Here is a 9,736-nt window from a genome sequence, read left to right on the forward strand (position 1 = left end):
AATCCGTGGTCACTGACGGTTCAAGAAGCGTGGGAGAGCTGTGTTGAGCGAGTTATGTGAACAGTGTTTGAATGATTCAAACCTCAGCATATTGGTCAACAATTGTGCTTGTTCAGGAATTTATCGACGTCTGGACAATGATTAAGCAGTTACAACCCCATGGCCTATAATTTGGAAAACCAGAGTTCGCACGTGCCGTAAAATTTACATAATGTTGAATACCTATGTGGTTTAAGTACAATTTAATTTATTTAATTATATTTTCACCAGCGACAGCACATATTTCCCACAAGTGGACTTTTCATAGTTTTTCTTTTTTAATGCAGATGTTTAGGATCATGGAAGAACTGTAAAGCAGATGGCTGAGGGGCATGCATATTCACAGTGGGAAGAGAAAGGCAACAAGATTTAAGGAGTGGCCTGAAGAGTCCAACAGCTCACAAGTCGACAAAGCTTCGAACATTAGTTGTTGTTGTTAAGCTACCACCTTATATTACTTAAGGGAGGAGCACACCTTGATAGAAACTGAAGACTCCACATAATTGAGAAAGGGGGGAGGGAGTGACAAAGGATTGAAGGTGAGCTGTCAACCTGAATTTTAGGTAGACAAATAAATAGAATATCATATGATGAGCATGTTCGGCTGAGTGCAAGACCAGGAAATAAATAAATGAAAAAAAAAAACAGAGGCCTGCAATCTGCAGCGGTGGGATAAGAGCAAGTCCTGAGCCTCAGCATTATCTCTGGACACACCAATGATCCCCAGAGCTTTGAATCCTATTCCATCAAGTGCCAGGTGAGAGGCAGTGTCTCCGGCCAAAAACAGAGAGCCATACTCCATCAATATTTTCATGGCTGAATGGTATGTTGCGAGGATGAGTTTGATCATTGTACCAAGTAAGGAAAGTTATGACAGAGAATGCACCGAAATACAGCAAGCCATAAATACATCCATTTATTTTGGAAATGTAGAGCGACACACTAAACCCAGACATTGATCTTGGAGTAGCTTATTATAACTGCACTTGTAATAACCCTGAGCTTTGTGGAACCAGGCTGTTAGTATTTTGGACTCTTAGTCTCTCCCTAGACACCTGTACCAGACAAAACTGTGTGCTGTCTGCAGACTGCCAAGCTTGTGCTAATTTGCACTATTCTTGAAAAACTGCTGGCAAAGTCATCCGAAATGCCAAATAATCAGCACAGCAGCCAGGAACATTGCTACGGAACCAGCGACGTTAACAGATTTCTTATCTCTGTCCATTAATCAATTTCTCTCCTCCCTCTCCTTTCCCCACCTCATCCTTCCACATAATTCTTGAAGAAAAAAAAAAGCACTCTCTGCTTGCTCATTCCTTATTTCATTCCCAATGTGCACAGGGGTCATGCGCTTCTCATGGCCTGGCACATTCACGCTGGCTTCATGTAAATTAACAATGGTGCATATCCCCTCTCTCTCTCTCCACTTCACTTCTTTTGATAACTTCTCTTTCCTTCTGTCCCTTTCTCTGCATCCTTTCTGATAGAGTTCCAAACATATAACCCACATCCCATCACATTCATACAGCATTGCTTTAATGTGGGATTTCAACTACCCATCTGTTTATCCTGGTTGTTTTGTCCAAGTTTGTGTTGTTGAACTTGGGATGTAAAAACTCAACCTAAGAAGAGCTTAGGTGGAATCAATTTATGATCGTGCAATGCTGCTGTTAATTCTTCTCTGTCTGTTGTTTAGAACTTGTCCTTTACATTATGCAATCTCCCATGTCCTCAGAAGCTAATGACCATCACACCCAGCCACAATAAAGAAGATGCAAATCTGGCACGGCCGGTGAGTATTCCCATTTGAGCACTTGGCTTATGATTCATGTAACCCTGGTTGAAGATCCATATTCAACAAATGCTTGTCCATTGTCTACTAATGTCCGTCTAACACAGGTGGAAGCACACTGATATCCACTGTCTTTGTCCTCCTCGGCCACCTCACTCTCTAGTGTCTTAAGGCGTTTCCTGGGTAACCTCGCTGGGGTCTGAAGACACAAAGTTTTTGGGCCTGTTCAACTATGCCTTGACTTGGAACAGGCCGCAACAATTGCTTCATGACAAAGTTTTTTTTTTCACCATCATCACTCATATTATCGAATGCCTTTTCATCATCGCTACAAATCCTTGTGTACATCACTTTTGTAAGTACTATAGTATTCAAATTAGGAACTTGGAGCGATTTCATGCATTATATGATACGATTTTCCCCCGGTGTGTACCCCGGTCAGAATAGGTACACCGTATCCCTGCGTGTCATAAAAGGCGACTAAAAGGGTTGGCGTCAGGAAGGGCATATGGCCATAAAAACATCGCCTCAAAAGGAAACCATGATGAGTACAACTGATGGGCAGGGTACAGCTCGAAGTACCCCGTGGGGGTCCTCACCCCCTCTCGTTAAAACTCAAGGTGGGGAACCCGATCGAAGCAAGGGAGGAAATTTTTCCATTTATGATGACCAATCGTCTGATGCCCCACGTGGAGATCGGTTTCTGAGGTTTGGTACGTGGAATGTAGGGACAATGACAGGGAGATCTGGAGAAGTGGTTGAAACATTGGTCAGAAAAAGAGTGGACATATGTTGTGTGCAGGAGACACGGTGGAAGGGAAGTGGTGTGAGAATGGTGAAGGGAAGGCAGGGGCAGAAGTACAAGTTTATGTAGCAAGGGTGCCCGGAAGGCGTGCATGGTGTTGGTGTCATGTTTTCTGAGGAGTTTGTAGACAGTGTAGTGAGTGTGACTAGAGTGAGTGAAAGGTTGATGATGGTGAGAATTGTGATCGGAAATCTCTTGGTGAATGTCATCTCGGGATATGCCCCGCAGGTCGGTCGAAGCGATGAAGAGAAGAACATGTTCTGGTGTGCGATGGAGAAGTTGATGGAAAATGTGAAAGATGAGGAAGTTGTTGTGGTTGGAGGAGACTTGAATGGACATGTGGGAAGGAGTCCAGACGGTTTTGAGGGAGTCCATGGGGGTTATGGATATGGTGTGAGAAATGGAGAAGGTGAAAGGATCTTGGAGTTTGCTGATGGAGCTGATTTGTTGATCTGTAATACTCAATTCCAGAAAGCGAATAATAAGCTTATTACATACACGTCAGGTGGGTTGACGACAACCATTGACTACCTGATGGTGCGTCAGCGAGATAGGGGAAACCTCCGGGACACAAAGGTGATCCCAGGGGAGGAGACTGTTTCGCAGCACCACCTGGTTGTCTGCGATATAAGGGTGAAAGGTGCGCGGAGAATTCGGCGAGTGAAGTACCAACCGAGGATGAAGGTGTGGAGTTTGAAGGAGGCGACAGTGAAGGAAGCATTAAGAGAGAGGCTGAGTATGGTTGAAGATGATGTGGTTGAGCTTGAAAGTGGTTGGATGTCAATGAAAGATAGTCTATTGGGAGCCATTGGTGAGGTATGTGGATGGATAAAAGGACCACCGAGGCACTCGGAAACATGGTGGTGGGATGATGAAGTTGGAAAGACGATTGAAGAGAAGAGGAAGAAGTTCAAGGAATGGCAAAAGGCAAAGGATACGGTGGAAGAAGAGGCAGCACATGAAAGTTATAAGGAAGCCAAGAAGGCTGCAAAGAAAGAGGTTGCAAAGGCGCAGGAGGCCCATAGGAAAATGTTCGGAGAACGCTTGGATTCGGAGGAGGGTAAGAGAGCGGTATTCAGGATTGCAAAGCAGATAGCGAGAGAGAGATTTGATGGGACAGGGGTGAGTTGCTTGAAGGATGAAGTGGGACAAATCGTTGTGGACTCAAATGGAATTAAAGGAAGATGGAAGAGATATATGGAAAGGTTGTTGAATGTAGAAAATGAATGGGATAGAAACATCGAGAGTAACCCAGTTTTAGGACCAGCAGAGAAGATAACTGAGAAGGAAGTTGAGGAAGCTATAAGAGGAATGAAGAGTAGAAAAGCAGGAGGGCCGACGGGAGTTGTGGGAGATATGTTGAAGGCAGCGGGAAGTTGGGGTGTGAAGACAATGACAGAGATCTGTAATCTGGTGGTGAAAGAAGGCCGCATTCCAGTGGATTGGGAACTGAGTACCCTCGTCCCTCTGTACAAGGGGAAAGGTGACCCTCTGGACTGTGGCTCCTATAGAGCAATAAAGTTATTGGAGCATGGAATGAAGGTATTGGAAAGGGTGTTGGAGAAGAAGATAAGGAAGAAGGTAAAGATTGACGAAATGCAGTTTGGATTTATGCCAGGAAGAGGAACGACAGATGCAATTTTTATTGTAAGGCAGTTGCAGGAGAAGTGCATGGAGAAGAGGAAGAAGTTGTTTTTTGGGTTTGTTGATCTGGAGAAAGCATTTGATAGGGTTCCACGTGAAGTTATGACATGGGCATTGAGGAAGTTAGGAGTGGAGGAATGGTTGATCAGAGTAGTGATGGCCATGTACGAGAGAGCACGCACAGTTGTAAGGACGAAGGATGGGAACAGTGGTGAGTTTTAGGTGAAGGTAGGAGTGCACCAGGGGTCGGTACTAAGTCCACTTCTATTTGTAGTTGTGATGCAGGTGCTGGCTCGGAGGGTAAAGGAGGGTTTACCGTGGGAGCTGCTGTATAGTATGCAGATGATCTGGTGTTGATTGCAGAGAGTATGGATGGACTGAAGGAGAAGATGAACAAGTGGAAGGAATGTATGGAGGCAAAAGGTTTGAAGGTGAATATCGGAAAGACGAAGGTGATGGCAAGTGGTAAAGCATGTGGTGAGGTGGAAAGGACTGGGAAGTGGCCGTGTGCTGTGTGCAGGAAGGGTGTCGGAGTGAACTCCATTCAGTGTACAATGTGTGCTGAATTGGTGCATCGAAAATGTAGTGGGGTGAGAGGGTCATTAACCAGTGTGGCAGCTACATTCAAGTGTAAGGTGTGCATCGAGGGAGCAGCAGATGAAGGAATTGTTGAGTTGGATCTTGGAGATGGTGTGAAGCTGGAAGGGGTGAAAACATTTTGCTATCTCGAAGACATGCTGAATGGAGAAGGTGGATCAGACTCTTCGACGGTTGCTAGAGTGAGATGTGCATGGAAGAAGTTTCGCGAACTGAGTGGCATGCTGACAAAGAGGGGAGTGTCGTTGAAGCTGAAGGGAAAGGTGTATGCTACATGTGTGAGGAGTGCGATGATTTATGGGAGTGAGACATGGGTACTGAACATGGAGCAACAACAAAGGCTGGAAAGGGTGGAAATGCGAATGGTTCGGTGGATGTGTGGAGTATCGTTGAGAGAGAGGAAGACAAATGATGACTTGCGGAAGATGATGGGAATAGAGTCTGTGATGGAGGTTGTGAAGAGAAACAGGTTGAGATGGTTGGGTCATGTGTTGAGGAAGGATGAAAGTGACTGGGTGAGAGGAGTGTTGGAAATGAGTGTAGTCGGAAGTAGAGGACGGGGAAGACCGAGAAAAACTTGGCTAAATGTGGTGGAAGAGGAAATGTGGGCAAGAGGATTAAGAAGGGGAGATGCAGAAAACAGGGTAAAGTGGAGAAGATTGTCATGGGGCCCGCAAGGCTAAGCGCTGCTTTAGCGGGAAAAATGGCCTTTAAATGCTTGTGTGTGTGTGTGTGTGTGTGTGTGTGTGTGTGTGTGTGTGTGTGTGTGTGTGTGTGTGTGTGTGTGTGTGTGTGTGTGTGTGTGTGTGTGTGTGTGTGTGTGTGTGTGTATGATACGATTTTCCACGATGTACAGTCACGGACTAATTAAAGTATATCATCAAAATATTATTACGGTTTTGAGGATCGGATATCGTTCTGTTCCGTTGGGACCATACTCTGTGCAGAGCGTTGGTGCTGCTTAAGTAGTCTCCTTGGCTATTGGGCACAATCCTGGACAGGTTGCCACTCGGACACAGGATACCAGCAAGCTGGCACTCATTTTGCCAACCTTGGAAGGATGACAGGCAGAGTCAACCCCACCTGGTATTAATTCAACAGTAAAGTGGGATTTGAACTTAGGATCCCAGGATCCCAAGATCACCACCCTAACCATTGAACCAACTCCAGGCATATCGAATATTGTCCGGATGAAATAAGTGTCGAAATCTGTTGTGAAATTTGATAATTTAAAGAAATAATGAGTTTTATAACGAAGCCAATATACCTATTTACTTTAAGCAAGCAAGGCTATGTATGTTCCCTCCACCACACGTACACAAGAAAATGTGAAATTTTCAAAGCATGTAACTTATCTTTTTCTCCTGTTTGGAGAATTATATTGAGCTAACAAAAAGTTTAGGAATGTGATAAAATTAACAAACTTCATTGAGCTATATAATTTAATGCATTCACTGCTGGACCTCACGCTCTGTCCCCAAAAGGGACTTCCTCTCCATTGCATCTGCCAGATCTGTGTCAATATTGTCAGAGGTTTTGCAAAGTGCTCTGCAGTGAAACAAAGTAAATCTGGTAAAAAATGGACGTTAAAAAACGTTTGTGCGGATCCCGAACCGATGTACCACGTGACACGTGCACCGACGAGCAAGCAAAATGGCGAATTTATACATTCATTATATTTAATTAACTGTTATTTCATTAACTGCTGAATGCATGGTGAAGACTGGCTTTTAAATGAAAGGGATCCTTTATGGTATGCATCAACAGCATGGCCAACAGTTCCTTGTCAACCATTGAATTGCAGTGCTCCATCAGCCTGAGCAAGTGGTTTGTGCTCCGTCACCCTGAGCAAGTGGTTCGTGCTCCGTCACCCTGAGTGAGTGGTTCATGCTCCGTCACCCTGAGCTAGTTGTTCTTGCTCCGTCACCCTGAGCGAGTGGTTCGTGCTCCGTCATCCTGAGTGATTGGTTCATGCTCCGTCATCCTGAGTGATTGGTTAGTGCTCCGTCACCCTGAGTGAGTGGTTCGTGCTCAGTCACCCTGAGCTAGTTGTTTGTGCTCCGTCACCCTGATCAAGTAGTTCCTGCTCCGTCACCCTGAGCTAGTTGTTCGTGCGCCGTCACCCTGAGCAAGTGGTTCATGCTCCGTCACCCTGAGCAAGTGGTTCATGCTCCGTCACCCTGAGCGAGTGGTTTGTACTCAGTCACCCTGAGCGAGTGGTTCGTGCTCCGTCACCCTGAGCGAGTGGTTCGTGCTCCGTCACCCCGAGTGAGTGGTTCATGCTCCGTCACCCTGAGCTAGTTGTTCGTGCTCCGTCACCCTGAGTTAGTTGTTCGTGCTCCGTCACACTGAGCAAGTGGTTCGTGCTCCGTCACCCTGAGCGAGTGGTTTGTGCTCTGTCACACTGAGCGAGTGGTTCATGCTCCGTCACCCTGAGCGAGTGGTTCGTACTCCGTCACCCTGAACGAGTTGTCATGAAATAACACCTGATTTCCAAGCCGTTTGCTGTATTAACATGTTTTCTAATTTACTGGGCCAATTTCTTTTTTCCACCCATCACACGCAGCTGTTGAAATAGAATAATGTTTGTGAACATATCACTGAAACGTCAATGTAAATGCAACGTTGTTTTCAATGAAAAAAAAAGCTCAATGTTTCTGTGTTTCTCAATGTTTGTTTCTCAGAAAACAGAAAATAGAAACAACAGAAAACTCAATGTTTCTGGGATGTGTACAGTAAGTACTGTAGTTGGTAATCACACTGACTTCAACCTGCAGATTCCCGAAAAAATTGGCGATGTTGGCCACGTGTGTGTGTGTGTGTGTGTGTGTGTGTGTGTGTGTGTGTGTGTGTGTGTGTGTGTGTGTGTGTGTGTGTGTGTGTGTGTGTTGTTAATAAAGCATAACATATTCTCTCTGTGAACTGTTAACTCCCCTACCCCCACCTATCTCTATCTCTATCTCTATCTCTATCTCTATCTCTATCTCTATCTCTATCTCTCTCTCTCTCTCTCTCCTTGTCTCTTTCTCCCATCCTTGCTCTACCCCCTCTCAATACAGTGCAGTATCCTCCTCCCATATCTCCTTTCTCACTCGCCCCTCCTCCCTCTCTCTATGTCTCTGTCTCTGGACATATCCGGATGGCGGTTATATCTGGACAGTGTTTGTCTCCGAATGTGTCCAGGTTGGGTTTGTCTCCGGACGTGTCCGAGCGTTGTTTATGTCCATACGGGAGTTTTTTTCCAGATGTGTCCGAGTGGTGTTTGTCTCCAGACAACTTGGCCCCGGACGCCGCATCTCGGTGGTATTTAAGTCTGGACGGGAGTTTGTCTCCGAACTTGGTTTATAGTATGACTGGTAGAAAATGGATTTCAGACATTATTTTGTTTCCATCTTCACTGTTATTCCATGCAGAATCATTTTCATGAATTGGTATGAATCATAATTAACGCTCCACCACACGTCTGCCTTCCCTTCCTCTCACCTCACATTGTCTTCCCTTCCCGCACCCCCCTCGCTTCCCTCCCTCCTCTCTCCTTTCCCCTCCACCTCTTCACTCTCCCTACGCTCTCTTCCCCACCCATATCTCCCTCTTCTCCCCTCTTTTCCTCCCTCCCCCTTTACTATCACAGTCAGCGAAGCGTCGGGTGGTATTTGCAAGTAAATAAATAAACATGACAAAAATAGATCCATTCAACTACCAGTGCAGTAAGCTCACGGTACTTCCAATTACAAGCAAAATAATGAAATCCATAATCGCAGCTGACATATTGTGTTTCGTCTTCTGCAATGGTCAGATGTCTGTTCGTCTGTTTGGATTCTGTCCCTGTCACTCAACTTTGGACACACTGCTGCTTCGCCTTCACCAAGTGATGCAGGCCCTAAATTTTATACAACGGCAATATTTCTGTATATATCACAATCTTTCCATACTGCCTGGTACCCTACCCCGCTAGCCAAGGTTTATACATGTGGCATCAATGTGCGATCTTCCTTCCTGGGTTGGTGCCTTCTTTCACACACAACTTTCCTCGCAATTGATTTGTTTCACCTCCCTTCCCAAGTCAACTTCTTGGGCATATAGTTTATTCATCATATACCACAATGACCGTTGTGATGCCTGAGAAAACACACTTTTCCACTTTTAAGAGGATTCCACATCATGCTCCATCGTACGTCATCAAAACGACAGATTGGCAACAGCTGCTTCCTTCTCGGCTGATCAATAGAAAGTATCAGATGCTACACTGACACTTGGAACGCACGTCGTCAAATCCAGGCAGCTCTTGCAATCTCACCAATTCCCTCCAGGACAATCATCAAGTGAGCCTGCATGTGTAGTTCCTCGATCATCCATTGAATGCTCAGTCCATTAAACTTCTGGGCCTCACCATGAGCCATAACTTCTGCAGGGCAGAACTTCCTTCCAAAGTTGGCCTCCGAAGCAAGCCAGAGAATGGTATCTTACATCGTGTCAAATCCTTCCTCAAAGAAGGTTAAAGGGGACTGCAATAAACAAATAAATAAATAAATAAAAGCTTAAAGGGGAACCCAAACACAAAAAAATAAAAATAATAACAAAAAAAAAACCCATTTATAATCATTAATCACGGTCTAACTTTTAAAGAAAAAAGTTTTGAATATATATATATATATATATATATATATATATATATATTTTTTTTTTTTTTCGGTTTTCACCACTGACGTCACACTCAGAACCCACTTGATCTAAATGGCGTCTTACATCGAGAAACAGTGTATTTCGAGCTCGGATTCAGATACTGATTCCACCATCCTTAGCAACTCCGAAGGTTCCCAGAATGATGAAACTGATTAGTGGGGTTTTGAAGAAACGAT

Source organism: Eptatretus burgeri, chromosome 2 (assembly GCF_056783735.1).
Source record: "Eptatretus burgeri isolate ZD-2024b chromosome 2, Ebu_testis_v1, whole genome shotgun sequence".
Lineage (NCBI taxonomy): Eukaryota > Metazoa > Chordata > Myxini > Myxiniformes > Myxinidae > Eptatretus > Eptatretus burgeri.